This window comes from Mustela lutreola, chromosome 2 (assembly GCF_030435805.1).
Source record: "Mustela lutreola isolate mMusLut2 chromosome 2, mMusLut2.pri, whole genome shotgun sequence".
Classification (NCBI taxonomy): Eukaryota; Metazoa; Chordata; class Mammalia; order Carnivora; family Mustelidae; genus Mustela; species Mustela lutreola.
The window spans coordinates 10,028,829-10,044,226 of record NC_081291.1 but is presented as its reverse complement, the minus strand read 5'-3'; the positions used below and the strand labels follow the sequence as shown (position 1 = coordinate 10,044,226).

At 52.5% G+C, this 15,398-nt stretch overlaps 1 long non-coding RNA gene across 2 annotated transcripts; it reads right to left on the bottom strand.

Annotated features, from left to right (window-relative positions):
• Positions 1-218: 218 nt before the first annotated feature.
• Positions 219-6,006, bottom strand: LOC131825720 (uncharacterized). 2 transcript variants are annotated; one of them, XR_009351293.1, is made up of 3 exons: positions 5,866-6,006; positions 1,652-1,733; positions 219-776 (listed from the first exon to the last, which is right to left on the bottom strand). It is a non-coding gene; the product is annotated as an uncharacterized LOC131825720 (long non-coding RNA). The 2 variants fall into 2 exon arrangements; XR_009351294.1 differs by lacking the exon at positions 5,866-6,006 and adding an exon at positions 2,029-2,190.
• Between the last annotated feature and the right edge of the window lie 9,392 nt (positions 6,007-15,398).

Below are 15,398 nucleotides of genomic sequence, written 5' to 3'. Positions count from 1 at the left end.
TGTGAAATGCTCATTTAGCACCTCTCCAAGCACATAGTAGGGGCTTTCTACTATCACAATAGACAAAAACCCTTATAGAAAGCTGGGAAACAGTGAAAGTATCCTTGCCCAGGGGGTCAGCTAAATACAGAGCAGAACACCAAAGTGAGCCAACATAGATTCATTGACACTGAGTGACCTGTGATATATGGACGGAAAAGAAGAATCTCAGAACGAAATAATGGCCATATATTTAATATATGATGAATCTTTAATATATGATATGATACTTAAGGTTTGCAGAAGACATCTTTAAATGTAGGTGCTATGTTTCAGATGCACATGAAAATATCGGTTGTTCAAACATTTTACGAATTTATATTTACTCCGTATAAAGCCTGCACAGAGGCTTTCAAATAGCAAGTGACTTTGTTGAATTTCTTCCAAACAGATATTCAGGGACCCAGCTAAGTTCAATTTTTAGATATGCCATAATTAACATGGGACTTGAAAAAAAGAACGAAAAACAAAAAGAACGCAAGTTTCAAACATCACATAGAGCCACGTACTTTCAAAAGCATTTTGACCATGAATCAGGGCATTAATTTTTCTCATTGTAATGTAGTCTTCCTTAGGTTCAGAACTGAAGTAAAGATTTCATGGAGTAATATTTATCCTGTCTCTGTGCGCTGAGTTTTGACATTTTCTATTCTCTTCTGTTCCATTTTGAAAGGCAGGTTGTTCTCATAAGCACAATATTTCTTCTCTTCAAGGCTTTGGTGGATGTTGCTGGACTGCTGGGTAGTGACAAGGTAAAGGGGTTGGGAGCGTGGGAAAAGTGTTATTTGACTTCACACCTGTTAGTGGGTTTTGACGTGTATGTGTGAACTTACGTGCACGTGTGTGCATGTGTGCATGTGCGTGTGTGTGCCCACACGTGTGTGTGCATTTCACACACTCCTAAGTGTGCTGGCGTGTGCATACAGATAGGCACATGTGTGCCTGTGGGTTGGGATGAGGGAGAGGCAAGCAGGTCAGTCACCTCCGGAGCAAAACCTCGGGGGGTGTCAAAAAACTCAGTCATCAAGATAAATATTTGAATGCAGTGTTTTTAAAAGATCAAAATAATGGAAAAATCCATGGGCACAAAATGCCAAATTTTTAAATACAGCCAGTATCTGGCCCTGACTTCAAAAACCAGCCTCACTCACTTCATCCTAATCCCGATCCTCTGTACACACGAGTTTGTACGTGTGCTTGCACGCACATGTGCATGTGTAAATGAGTATCTGTGGATGTGAATACATGTGTGTTTGCATCTATCTATGTATTTATGGGTGTGGTGTGTGTATTGCAGCTGCATGATGGCAAGCACATGTGCATATAGAGGAATTTGTAGGGCCTGTGTGTGCACGCGCACGCCTGAATGCCCAGAGAAACATCCAGAAAGATGTCCTTCAAGCTAACTATACTTTCTTCGAAGAGGTGAAAATTCAGGCATTTCTCTCTCTTTGTACTGGCCTTGATTTCCCCCCTTGGTATGTGTCATCTCACAACCAGAGTGAAAACAAGAAAGCCAACTTCACTATGGAGGGAAGGTCCTGGGCAGGGGTGTCCCTCAGGGAAGCTGCTAAGAAGGAAGGAATTGGGAGAGATCCCCAGATTTACTCACCATCAATAATTGCTGACATTCACTGAACATTTCACTGTGGGCCGGGACCTGTCATCTCTTTGTTCTTCACTCACGGCTGGGTCTGTGGAAGGCGCACAGTGCCGAACACATGTTTGTTGAATGAAAAAGTGAATGAGCCCACCCCCCTCCCCTTGGAGGCAGGACTGCTCTCCCTCTGTCTGGAATGTCCTTCCTGATGGTTCTCACATGGCCAGCTCCTTCTTGCCATTTACTTATTTATTTTTAAAGATTTTATTCATCTTTTTGAGAGAAAGAGCATAAACAGGGGCAGTGGGAGAGGGAGAGGGACAAGCAGAATCCCCACCAAGCAGGGAGTGACAACACAGGACTTGATTCCAGGACCCCGAGATCATGACCTGAGCTGAAGGCAGATGCTCGAATGACTGAACCACCCAGACACCCCTTCTTCTTGTCATTCAGACTCTAGTTAATGTCACCTCCTCCAAGAAGCCCTCTCTACTAATCTGTTTACACCAACTCATCAGCTCATTTAAATTATCTAAGTAACACATTTCTCATTGTAGCAGATTTCTTATCTCCCCGCTGAGGACAGACCTCACCCCTTCTTGTTTACCACCGTGTCCCCAACCTTCACACTCCTGGCATATAGTAGGTACTCAGTAAACATTTGCCGAATAAATGAATGAGACACCACCATCCTGTTACAAATGAGGAAATTGAAGCTCAGAGGTTCAAAGGCACCTGCCCAAGGTCACTGTGTTTTTCAGGTGGCAAGACCAGGATTTAAACCCTCGTCCTTCTGAGGCCAGAGCCTGGGCCATCAACCAGGACACTGCCCTCTCCCCCAGATGGCATCAGACCGTGTGCCCGATGCTCCAGTGTGTCCTCTGGGTCTCTGGAGGCTGCTTACAAGTGGACAGTTTGCCAGGAGAGGCCCTGGGGATGATGGAAACAATAGTTTCTGTTTATTGAGCACCTACTGTGTGCCATGAGAGGGGCTCAGAGAGTCTGTGCCACGTGCTAGAGTCCCACAGCTGATGCATGAAACATGGCCTATATTGTGGGTCGAATTGTGCCTCAAAATGGATATGTCCAAGTACTAATCCTTGGAACGTGTGAATTTGGTCTTACTTGGAACTAGGGTCTTTGCAGAAGTAATGAAGATAGGAAGCATATAAGAACAGCTTGGATTATAAATCCACTGACGAGTGTTCTCATCAGAGACAGAGAGAAGAGAGAAGGGAAGAAGCCCACATGAAGACGAGGCAGAGACTGGGGTGATGGGGCCAGAAGCCAGGGAGCACCAGAGCCCCCAGGAGCTGGAAGAGGCCTGGGAGGATCCGTCCTTGCAGGCTTCTAGGGGATGCAGCCCCGAGGCACCTTTCAGACTGCAGGCCGCCAGAACCGTGGCATCATCTGCCATCGCTTTCCCAGGACATGAACGCAGTCTGTTCTTCCACAATTTAGCATCACTGTCGTCCAACGCAGAGAAAAGTGGAAAGGACTGTCCGGTGAGCAACCACGTGCACGCCCACCACCTTGAGTCTGCAGGTGACGCTTGCCTTGATTTGTTATCATCTGCCTTCCACCATCTACCCACCCACCTCATTACAGTTTTTTTGCGAAATAAGAATTAATTTTTTTTTCGAGCGGATTGAGGTTCACAGCAAACTTGTGGGGAAGCTACAGAGATTTCCCCTACACCCTCTGTCCCCACGAAGCCACGCCCTCCCCCCTCCGGCAGATCACCAGCCCCACCAGAGGGTGCACTGTTGACAACTGATGGCCCCGCCCTGATGCGTCGTAGCCACTCCCAGTCCACAGCGAACGGACATTCCTTCTCTCTCCACGTTGTACATTCTGTGGGTTTGGACCAATAAAGAATGCCGTGTATCCACCATTATCATCTCATTTGGGGTATTTTTCACTGCCCTAAATATCCTTCCTGCTCCACCTGTTCATCCCTCCCAGCCCCCACTAACCACTGATCTTCCAGTCTCCATAGTGTTGCCTTTTCCAGAATGTCATCTGGTGGGAATCATACAGTACCCAGAGCCTTTTCAGATTGACTTCTTTCACTTAGCAGTGCACCTTTAAGGTTCCTCCCGGTCTTTTCACGGTTTGATGGCCCCTTCCTTTTTTTTTTTTTTTTTTTTTTAAGATTTTATTTATTCATTTGACAGAGAGAGATCACAAGCAGGCAGAGAGGCAGACAGAGAGAGAGAGGAGGAAGCAGGCTCCCTGCAGAGCAGAGAGCCCGATGCGGGGCTTGATCCCAGGACCCTGAGATCATGACCTGAGCTGAAGGCAGCGGCTTAACCCACTGAGCCACCCAGGAGCCCCGGCCCCTTCCTTTTTAGCGATAAATAATCCTCCCCGGTCTGGATGGACCACAGTTGGTTTATCCCGTCACTTCATATTTTAGTGCATTTCAAGGTAAGTCCCTGCCTTCTTGCCACTTATTTTAACACAACAGCCAAAAGGATTTTTTTTTAAAGATTTTATTTATCAGAGAGAGAGAGAGCACAGGCAGACAGAATGGCAGGCAGAGGCAGAGGGAGAAGCAGGCTCCCCGCTGAGCAAGGAGCCCGATGTGGGACTCGATCCCAGGACGCTGGGATCATGACCTGAGCCTAAGGCAGCTGCTTAACCAACTGAGCCACCCAGGTGTCCCAAGGATTTTTTTTTTTTTTAACAGTCAGATCATGCTTCTGCCCTGCTCAAAACTTTCCAGATGACCCCGTCTCACTAGAGAGAAACCCGAAGGCCTCACTGTGTCCCTGTGCCTCTCCGTCCCTCTCACCTGTCCCCTGCCATCCTCCTGGCCTATGCCAGCCCATATGGTCACCACTGGCTACAGTGCAACTTTTGAGTGTTTAAAAATGACCAAATTCATGGGCGCCTGGGTGGCTCAGTGGGTTAAAGCCTCTGCCTTCGGCTCAAGTCCTGATCCCAGGGTCCTGGGATCGAGCCCCCCATCAGGCTCTCTGCTGAGCGGGGAGCCTGCTTCCCCTTCTCTCTCTGCCTACTTGTGATCCCTCTCTCTGTCAAATAAATAAAATATTTTTTTAAAAAAATGACCAAATTCAGATATGCTCCAAATGAAAACATCCCAGATTTCAAAGACTCAGTACAGAGAAAAGGATGTAAAATATCTCATTAATCGTTTTTTATATTGAAGTGCATGTCGAATGGGGAATATTTTGGCCATAGTGGGTTACATAAAATACAGGATTACAATTAATTGCATCTACTTATTTTCTACTTTTAAAGTGTGGATACCAGGAAATTTTAAACGACCTGTGTGCCCTCATTTGTGGCTTCTTCGTATTTTTGTTGTTCCGCGCTAGTCTAGGATGTCCACTCCAGGAGGGCGGGGGATTAAAGGCTCCCTAGATATTTGGTGAATGAATGAATGAACAAACGAATCCAAGCCTGAATGGCCCCAAAGAGGTGGTTCTAAGGCAAAGATTTATTCGCCCCTGGCAACGAGGAAAGACCTCTGCTGCTGTTCTTTAGGAGTTTCAGAGTGGGGAATGGGGGGCACCGGCAGGTTCATCCCAAGGCAGACCCCTGAGCGGCTGGCTCGCTGGCCCCTGGCCCCCCTCCAGCCTCCGGGGACGAGGGCCAGTCTCCGTGGCTGAGAAGTGGGGGCCTCGGGGAGGGGCACCAGCGCCAGGCGAGGGGCTGCGGAGCAGGCTCCACTCGGCCCCGGGTCTCCTCCCGGGGGCTGGGCTGGCGGGAAGAAGGGGCCGGGCTGCCCGGCAGGCGGGACGGAGCCGGGGTGTCTGCTATCGACCGCACCGGCCGCTGCAGGGAAGCTTTTAGACCCGCCAGCGCGTCCCGGCGTGGTGGTGGTGGGGGGGGCGGGGTGGTAGTGGAGGTCTGGGCTTCCCCTCCCCTACCTGGGGACGGCTGGGGGCTTCCTTTGTTGCCTCCACGTCCCGCCCAGTGGCCAGCGAGGCCTGTAGGCTCTGCCTCGGAGCTCAGATCGGAATCCCACTGCCTTCACACCGGGGGCGGTACCACCTGCCCCGAACTTTACTGAGACACTATTTCCATCCAGCAGGTTCTGCTGCCTGCGTGCCCGACACGTGCACGGGTCCTGGGCCCGCAGCCCACCAGCGTCTGGAACTTTTCCATCCAGAAGGTCTCAGAAGGATCCCAGCCCTCTCACCCCCACCCCTACCCCAAGCATTATTCCGATTTCTATCTCTGTGGGTTAGTCTAACCTTCTGGAGAATTTCATGCAAACAGAAGCCCAGAGGGCAGTCTCTGGGTGCTGCTTCTCAGCCATGAGCATCCTGGGGTTCCCTAGTCTCCAGGATCTGCTGCGCAGTACTCCGTGTTGTGAATGGACCTCAGCCTGCTCATCTGTGCTCCTGTTGGTAGACATTTGGGGTGTTTCCAGCTTTTTGGCAAGAAGGAACAAAGCTGCTATGAACATTTGCCAACAGATCTTTGCGCAGACATATGTTTTCCTTCCTCTTGGGTAAATACCCAGGAAGGGAATTGCTGGGCTGGAGTGTGTGACTTTATAAAACAGAAAACACCTGGCAAGACGTTTAACGCTCGCCAGCTGCGGAGGAGAGTTCCGGTTCCTCCATGGCTTGTCAGCACTTGGTATTGTCAGCCTCGGATTTTGGCCAGGCTGATGGCTTGTAGCCTGGACCATTGCTGTGACCTCTGCTTCCAATTCCTGCTTCTGCCCTGGATCCCCCAATTTACTACTCTCGCCACCCCCCCCAAACTAGGTACATGGTTTATCTTTATTATTTCCCTTTTCATTATAGAAAAATTTTCACACACGTGCAAAAGTAGAAGACGAGAAGAGCCTGGATGGCCTGGTCACCTGACTTCTATGATAATCCACATTTTGCCCATCTTGTTTTATCTCTTACCTCCCAACTTTTTTTTTTTTTAATGGACTATTTTAAAGCAAATCCCAGGTACCATATTACGTCTATGAATATCACATGAAACTCCTCAGGATTAAATCAAATGACATCATGGCCTGCCTTGAAATAGTCTAGAGGCTTTTTATGGCTTAGAAAAATTTCAGCCTTCAGGTTCTACTCTTCCCCTGCCGTCAGGTGATGCTCCACTCACATTGTGCTTCTCGTCCTGACTGCACTCCAGGCTTGTTCTTGCCTGGGGGCCCTTGCAAGCACGTGCTATTCCCTCTGCCCGAAATGCTGTTTCCCCCCCAGATATCTGCACGTGGTTCCTGTGGCAGGCAGCATCTGAGATGGTCTCCCAGGGTCCCTGTCCCTCCAGTGAGGGCTGGACCCCTCACTTCTAACCAATAGGATGCAGCGAAAAGGATGGTAAGTCATTTCCAAGAAGAGGTTATAAGACTGTGACTCCTATCCTGGCGGGCTCTCCCTCTTGCTAGCATTCTCTCTTGTCCTCTCGCTGGCTCGCTCTGATGAAGCCAGTAGCCATGATGTAAGCCGAACTATGGAGAGGTCCATGTGGCAAAGAAAGGAGAGTGGTTCAGCCGATAGCCAATGAGAACCGAATTCTGCCAATAGCCCTGTGTGTGCTCTTGTAAACAGAGCCTCCGTGGTGGAGCCTTGAGGTGACCGTACCCCCCGTGGAGGCCTGGACTGCTGCCTCAGTGAGAGACCCAGTCTGGCTAAGCTATGCTGAAGTTCTTGAGCCATGGACACCGGAAGATCACCCATGTTGTTTCAAGCCACTAGATTTGGGGGTACTCTGTTATACAACTCCCTCACCCCCTTCAGGCTTTTGCTGGAAAGTCACTTTCTTCACATTTGAGCCTTCCCTGGCCACCTCATTTACAATGCCACCCCAAGCCAGCACTGCCCCTTCCTCTTCCCTGCTTGATTTTCCTGATGGCTTGACCTTATCACCTTTGATTTTATTTTATTTTAATTCACTTAATTTACTTTAATTCACTGCCTGCCTTTCCTCCTGCTAGAACATTAACTCTCAGAGGACGGGGGACTCTGTTTTGTTCATTACTGTATCCCCAGCAAAACACTGCTAGGAACATAGTAGACCCCCCTGAGTTTAAAGATCCAACCATCACACTTCAAACAATCACACGCATCCCACGGTCCTGGGGACTGAGTCCTGCATCAGGCTCCCTGCTTGTTGGGAAGCCTTCTTCTCCCTCTCCCCCTGCCACACTCATGCTCTCTCTTTGTCCCTCAAATAAATAAATAAAATCTTCAAAAAACCCACAAAAAACAAAAAACAAAAAAAAAACCTTGAAAGCTGTTCTTTTGTTTGTTTGTCTCTTTGTATTTTAAGAAAGAGAGAACACATGTGTGTGTGTGAGCAAGGCACACCCCTGGGGGCGGGCAGAGGGAGAGAGTAAATCCCAAGCAGGCTCCATGCCCAGTGTGGAGCCCGACCCAGGGCTCAGTCCCACAATCCTGAGATCATGACCTGAGCCCAAATCAAGAGTTGGACGTCCAACCCACTGAACCACCCAGGTGCCCCTGAAAGCCAGTCTTGAAGAGATATTTTGTTTTTATGTGTGTGTGTTTAAAGATTTTATTTATTTGTTTGACAGAGACCGAGAGAACACAAGCAGGGGGAGCAGCAGAGGGAGAGAGAGAAGCAGGCTCCCTGCTGAGCAGGGAGCCCAAAAGGAGCCCAATGCGGGGCTCAATCCCACAACCCTAAGATCATGACCTGAGCTAAAGGCAAATGCTTAACCAACTGAGCTACCCAGGTGCCCCTTGAAGAGATATTTGTAAACTCATGTTCACAGCAGCATTATTATTATTATTTTTAAAGATTTTATTTATTTATTTGACAGAGAGAAATCACAAGTAGATGGAGAGGCAAGCAGAGAGAGAGAGGGAAGCAGGCTCCCTGCTGAGCAGAGAGCCCGATGCAGGACTCGATCCTAGGACCCTGAGATCATGACCTGAGCCGAAGGTAGCGGCTCAACCCACTGAGCCACGCAGGCGCCCCTATTTTTTTTTAAATTTTATTTATTCATTTGACAGACAGAGATCACAAGTAGGCAGAGAGGCAGGCTGAGAGAGAGAGGAAGGGAAGCAGGTCCTCCGCTGAGCAGAGAGCCCGACGCGGGGTTCCATCCCAGGACCCTGGGATCATGACCTGAGCAGAAGGCAGAGGCTTAACCCACTGAGCCACCCAGGCGCCCCCCACAACAGCATTATTTTTTTAAGTTTATTCATACTTTTAGTAATTGCTACACCCAACGTGGGGCTCAAACTCCTGACCCTAAGATCAGGAGTTTCATGCTTTTCTGACCAAGCCAGCCAGCCGCCCCCATAGCAGTACGGTTCACAATAGCAAAAATGTGGAAGCAACCCCAGGGCCTGTCAGCAGAAGAATGGATAAACAGAATGTGGTGCGTTCATCCACGGGACCACGGGACTACGATTCGGCCTTAAAAAGGAAGGGAATTCTGACCCAGGCTGCAGCACAGATGAACCCTGAGGACATTATTATGCTGAGTGAAATAAGCCAGACAACAAATACTTGTGATTCCAGTTCTAGGAGGAACTTAGAGTAGGAAAAATTGTGGAGACAGAAGGTAGGATGGTGGGTGTCAGAGGCTGGCCCGGGGGGGAATGGAGAGTTAATGCTTCACGGGGACGGAGGTTAAGATTTACAAGATGGAAAGAGCTCTGGAGGTGGACGGTGGTGACGATTGCATGGCACTGTGCCTTCGCCAGAGACACTGGACCCTTAAAAAATGGTGACAATGGCGGGGCACCTGGGTGGCTCTGTCATGTAAGCGTCCGACTCTTGATCTCAGCTCAGGTCTTGATCTTGGGGTCGTGAGTTCGGAGCCCATGTTGGGCTCCACCCTGAGTCTAGGGCCTACTTAAAGGAAAAAAAGGGGGTGTTCCCCTTCCTAGAGCCAAACTGCGTGCAGACCATTCCTGCTTGCTACTCTCCTCCCCCAGTCAGATCTGCATTCCTTTCACATCTCCCCAGCTTTTTGGGAACTTTTCAGGGATGGGAAATCCTCTTCCTGCCCAAATATGGAACCAGAAAGCACTCATGGACTTGGAGAGCTGGGAATCTGGCTTGGGCCCCGTCCGCTGGGGCTCCTTCATTCCTTCTGAAGCTGCCTGGACACCCATGGCAGGAGGGGTCGTCCGCACTGGGGACACCGTCCTGCATGAACCACACTTTGGACGGGTCCGTGACAGCTGTCCTCCCCATCCCTCGTTCCTGGGTTTGAGGTCCATGGATTTGAGTCACTACAGAGCTCGGCAGGCCCTGATCCTCCCTTCTGCCTTTTGCAGGTGCATGGAGGAGCCACATTCACAAGGGTCTGTGGGCCCACACGACACTGAGAAGCCCCCGCCCTGGCTAAGGGGCTGGGTGTTTTTCCATTTGCTCTGGTATGGACTGAATGGTGTCCCTGAAAAATTCCCATGTGGAAGCCTCTCATCCCTGGTGTGACTGTACATGGAGAGGGGGACTTTAAGGAGGTAATTAAGGTTACATGAGTTCAGAAGGGTGGCACCCCGAGCCCTTATAAGAAGACGACAAGACCAGATCTCGTGCTGTCTGTGCACACGCACAGAGGCATGGCCCCGTGAGGACACAGCGAGGACACAGCTGTGTGTCAACCAGGAAGAAAGCCCTCACCGACACCTTGGCCGTGGACTTCCCACCTCCAGAGCCGTGAGCTGTAAATCTGATATTTGTGTATAGATCTGTTGTTTGCAAGCCAGTGAGTCTGTTCTGTTGTGACAGCCTGACCTGAAACAGGACAGTGACCTGGCTGCTGGTGGCCCTGGGATTACCTCGCCTCACCCTTTACTAGTTTCCCTGGACGCGGCCCCACACCTTGGCTAGGCCTTCCTCGCAGGTCCCCTTTGCATGTGCCACCTGTCGCCCGTCTCTAGTCTCAACGAGTGATGAATATTGGGATGGCCTGGGGAGCTTTCACAATGAAGACCCTCGACCCTGGTCGGAGAGTCTGAAATCATTGGGTGGGTTTGGCTTTCGGGAGCTTTCAGACGTCCCAGGCTGATTCCAACGTGTGGACAGTGTGAAAACCCACTCATCTATAGCAGAGTTTCCCAAGACAAGGCCCATCTGTCCTCCCGGGGGACATTAGGCAATGTCTGCAGACATTTTCGGTCGTCACACATTGGGGCGTGGGTTTTACCAACACCAAGTGGGCAGAGGTCAGGGACACAGGGAAACATCCTATAACAAACAGGATTGGACACATCAGGAAACTGAGCCAGCCCCAGAAGTCAGTCCTGCCGAAGCCGAGAAACCTAGCCCCTAGGGGCACATGGACCTCGTGTTCCCCATGTGAAAGCACACAACCCCACGTCAGGGGCAGGTGCTACTCTCCTCCCATTTTGCAGAAGGGAACACTGAGGCCCAGAGCGGGGCAGTGACTTGGCCACGCTCAGACTGCAGAGCTGGGTGCTCACACCGCTCTCTAGCACAGAAAGCAGCGAACAGTGCCCCTGACATCACCGAGAAGAGGAGAATCACAGAATCCAGGAGGGCATCCATGAGGCCCACGGGTTAAGCATGCAAATTTAGCAGCCAGTCTGTCACCCTCTGGCTCTGACCCTTCAGGCAAGTGCTCCACCCACCCCACCTCACCCCCGTGCCTCAGTGTCCCTGTTCCTAAAGCAGGATTACGGCAGTCCTGAGACCTGCATGGGTGAGCTTGGGGGGGGCAGGGCCAGCGAGAGGGTGGGAGGGGGTCCACTCGGAGCAGGTGGGGAAGACTCAGCTGTTATCTGGGGAAGAGCAGGCCCCAGGCTGGCCTAGGGAAGAGCCAGTGGGGCTGGAATAGAAGGAGGGAGGGGGGCCCTGCTGCATCCTCATGCCTTCTTTTCATCCTGAGCCAGATTTGGAACAGGGCCAACTCCACGTCCATCCGGCGATTACACACACTGGCTCACGGAGCCGATTCTGCACATCTCTTCCTAGCTTAGGGCTCAGTGACACCACATTCGCAACTTGAAATCGACCAAGGTGGGAAAACTTACACCATGGAAATTGGCAAACACCGCGCGCACGTCAGATCCCCTTGCCCCCCGCTGGCTCCCCAGCAGCCTATGGCTTACACCCCTCTGCACACCCCTCACACTCTCCGTCTCCATGCAGGCTGCTACAACACAATGCCATAGGCTGGGAGGCTTAGGAACAATAAGCATTTATTTCCCTACATTCTGGGGGCTAGAGGCAGGAGCTCAAGGTACGGCCGGATGTGGTGTCTGGTAAGAGCCTCTCTCTGGTTCATAAACGGTGGTCTTCCTGCTGCATCCTCACACCACGCAAGGGGCAAGGGAGTTCTCTGAGATCCCTGTTAGGAGAACACTGACCCCGTTCATGAGGGCCCCACCATCATGGCTGAATCACCCCCAGAGGAGGCCCCACCTTCTCATACTATCCCTTTGGGGGATCAGAGTCCAACATCTGAATTTTGAGGGGACACATGCATTCAGCTGGGAGCACTGCCCTACCCCTCCCCTGCTGTGGAAGGTGAAACCACCTTTCCAACTCAAAACAGACCTTCCCAAATGGCAAATCCCAACAAGCTGAGTGGCAAGGGAGGAGTGCGCCCTGAGGAGGCCCCTCCCAGCTGACCCCTGCCCACCCATCCTTCCGGATGAACAAAGCCCTCTTTGCAAAGGTGAGGCAGATGGCCAGTCTGATGGAGGTGCCCAAAGACCGCATCACATCCGAGGGTGACAGAAGTGTCACGAAGAAAACTGCAGCAGGGTAGGGAGAGAGTGAGGAACCGGGGCTGGTCTGTAGATTGGGAGAGCCCCTCTTTGCAGTTCATGAAGCCCCCACATCTTCCTGCCTCCCCCCACACCGGCCCTGCCACAGCAGTCACTTGGGTGCCCTGAATCTTTTTTCTTACAGATTCCCTCTCCTCCCCACGTGCCCTTCCACCCCGACCCCTGAATCCTTCTTAAGGCCCCCGCCCACTGCCCTGGGGCTGCCCAGCTCCCAGGACTTTCGTCATGCAGAAATTTCTCAGCTCCAAGCTCATTTCTGCTCATTGAACTCATCTTTCACCCAAAATTGGTTTTGCCGCCCGCTCTGGGCAGCTTCCTTCCTCTTGTTAAAAGGCGACATGGGCAGTGACTAGGAGGTCACCCTGCCCTTCAGGGAGCTCCATGGTCGTCACCTCACTCTGTCTATACCCACCCCAATGTAGGAGGGTGGCAAGGGACCCCCCACCCCAAAGCCCAGGGCAGATCCAAGGCTTTTCTGCCCCTGCATGCCTGCCCAGCCTTAGTTTCCCCATCTCCCCACACCAGCCTCTCCTGGAGGAAGCTCTAGAAAGAATTTTCAGACACAAGGATGAGGCAAGGCAGCCTGTCTCTTCCTCCTGCTCATGCCGGCTGGGGGCCCAGCCCCAGTGGGCCCCCAAATGGCGGCAATTCCCACTGAGCTTGGACAGAGACCATTCCCATCCTCCCAGCAGCTGGGAGCCCCCCAAAATCTTAGACACCAAGTTGCGTCCGCACCCCACTTGCCCACCCTGCCCCCCAACCCCCAAATCCAGGGGCTGGAGCCAGAAGCCGTGCCTTCTGTTTACAGATTGAGGAGGGGGGAGAGGGGTTGGCAAGTTTTAAAAGCTCATTAAGGCCTGAATTCTTTTTATAGATGAGGTTTCCTGCGACTCCTCTTTCCTCCACCCCCTCCGCCCCTCCCTGCCTTCTGAATGCCGTATTTATTTGAGTTAGAAAAATAATGAGGTCCCTGAGGTCGCACACAACACCTCGGCTCTCTAATCAAAGTATTGCTGTGAAATTAGAAATATATAGAAATCTGCGTGTTGGCCCGCGGGCCACCGGCCACGGATGCGGGCACGCTCACCCAACGCCACCCAAGCCCCACCAGACTGTCTTGGGGAGAGGGATATAATTAGCTGTTTTCCAGCAAAGTCTCTGCAGCAGAGAGCAGGATGGAAATGCCCAGTGGGGGCTGTGGGATGGGGTGCAGCCCACTCTGGAGACATTCCTGTCTGAAGGGGAAGAAGGATGGAGGGCTGGGTCCCGCCAGGCGGACTCCACCAGGGGTAGGGGTTCGACACTTCGGAGGCACTCAATCAAATATGCAAAATGAATCAATGAAAGAACAGTGACAAAGGACCACTCCAGGCCTGAGGCTGGTCCGCCTGGCCTTGGAGACCCATGTGATACTGGGGACGGAAGATGGGAGTAGCTTCTGTTTTCGGGGGTGGGGAGGGGGGCCTCTGTCTTTAAATCTGGCCAGCCCTAAAGCAGACAGATTCAGGGTGCTTGTGGGGGAGCTGAGGGCCAGCGCCTGACCCACCGCTTCTCTCCCACCCCGGCCTTCCTGGCCTGCCTGGACCCAGAGCAGGCAGCCGGTGACATTTACCGAGTCTTAGGGTGGCTTTGGCGGAGGAGTGGGGGGCGAAGGCAGGGAAGCCCGCCGTGTTTGTAGAACCTACGTGTGCGCGTATGTGTGTGTGCGTGTGGGGGACCATCGTGACTGTGTGTGACTACGTGTGAGAAGGAGAATGTGTAACAGCGAGCACGGGGGACGGCGGTGTGGCGGGGAGCTTGAGGGTATGGGCGGGTGTGAGGCTTTTGAGAGAGAGAGTGTGTGTGTGTGTGTGTGTGTGTGTGTGTGTGTATGGGAATTTAAGTGTGTGAAGGTGTGTCACTGGGTGAGGGTGTGAATGTGTGCGTGGAGGTGTGAGAACGTGGGTGCGTGTGGGAATTTGGGGGCGTGTGCGTATGTGACTATGGGGGGCCGTGGGTGTGTGTTTGGGGGGTGGGGGACCTGCTGGCTGGGGCTGCGCCCTCCCTGGGGCTCCGACCTCCCTCAGTCTGTGCCCCGCCATGGCCCCAGCTGCTCGGGGACGCTCACCCTCACCTCGTCCTCCTGAGGGGTCAGCTCTTCCCTCAGCCCAGCCCCCTCCTCCCTCCGTCAGGGTGTTTGCTCTTCTACTTCACGCTTGAGCTTCTGGGGCCTCTTTCCACTCCTCCCCCATGTCCCCTCCCCGGGGAGTCCAGGGGCTGGGCCACCTCAGAGCCCTTCTCCCTCGCTCCCCAGAGGTCCTCCTGCGGGTCCCCTAATTGTGTGTGGGAGGCCCAGAGAGGCCGCTGCAGGGAGGTGGAAAGGGGAGGCGAGCCTGGGGCCGTGGGGCCGTTTCCAGGAGATTCTTCCACGCCCTCCATTGACAGACTCCGGGTGCCCAGAGAGGAAGAGGGAGGGCACCGCAAGCTGACCCTCTGCTGTGTGGTTCTCAACCTTGGCCGCACCTCAGGCACCTGCTCTGAAATATCTCTGATGTCCAGGCATCTCCCGCCTCCCCCGTACCCAACCAAGGTTGCACCCCCACCCCAGCTGGAAGTAGCTGGAAGTGCAGGGTCCCAGGCAAAGCCCAGAGTGGCTCTCAGCGGGATGTCGTTGCCACTGGGACCTTCCAGATCCTTCTCTGAGATGGGACCGTCCTGTGCTCTGAAGGGCGTTGAGTGGCATCCTTGGCCTCCTCACCAGATACCTGAGGCACTGTACCCCGGGCCCCCAAGTCGTGACAACCAAACACTTCTCCGGACATTGCCGAACTGCCTCTGGGGGGGAGAATCGCCCCTGTGAGAATGTCTGGGCTCAGGGGACATGTGGGCCTGGGATGGGCACCATGATGCCAACCCTTTGCTGTCTCCCCGTGCCCTCAAAAAGCTCTGCTCCTTTTTTTTTTTTTTTGGCCACATTCTCCCCCTCAACCCCTGGAGAAGGAGACCAAGTGGAGAAGCAGAAGGAAAGGGGGGATGAGGGT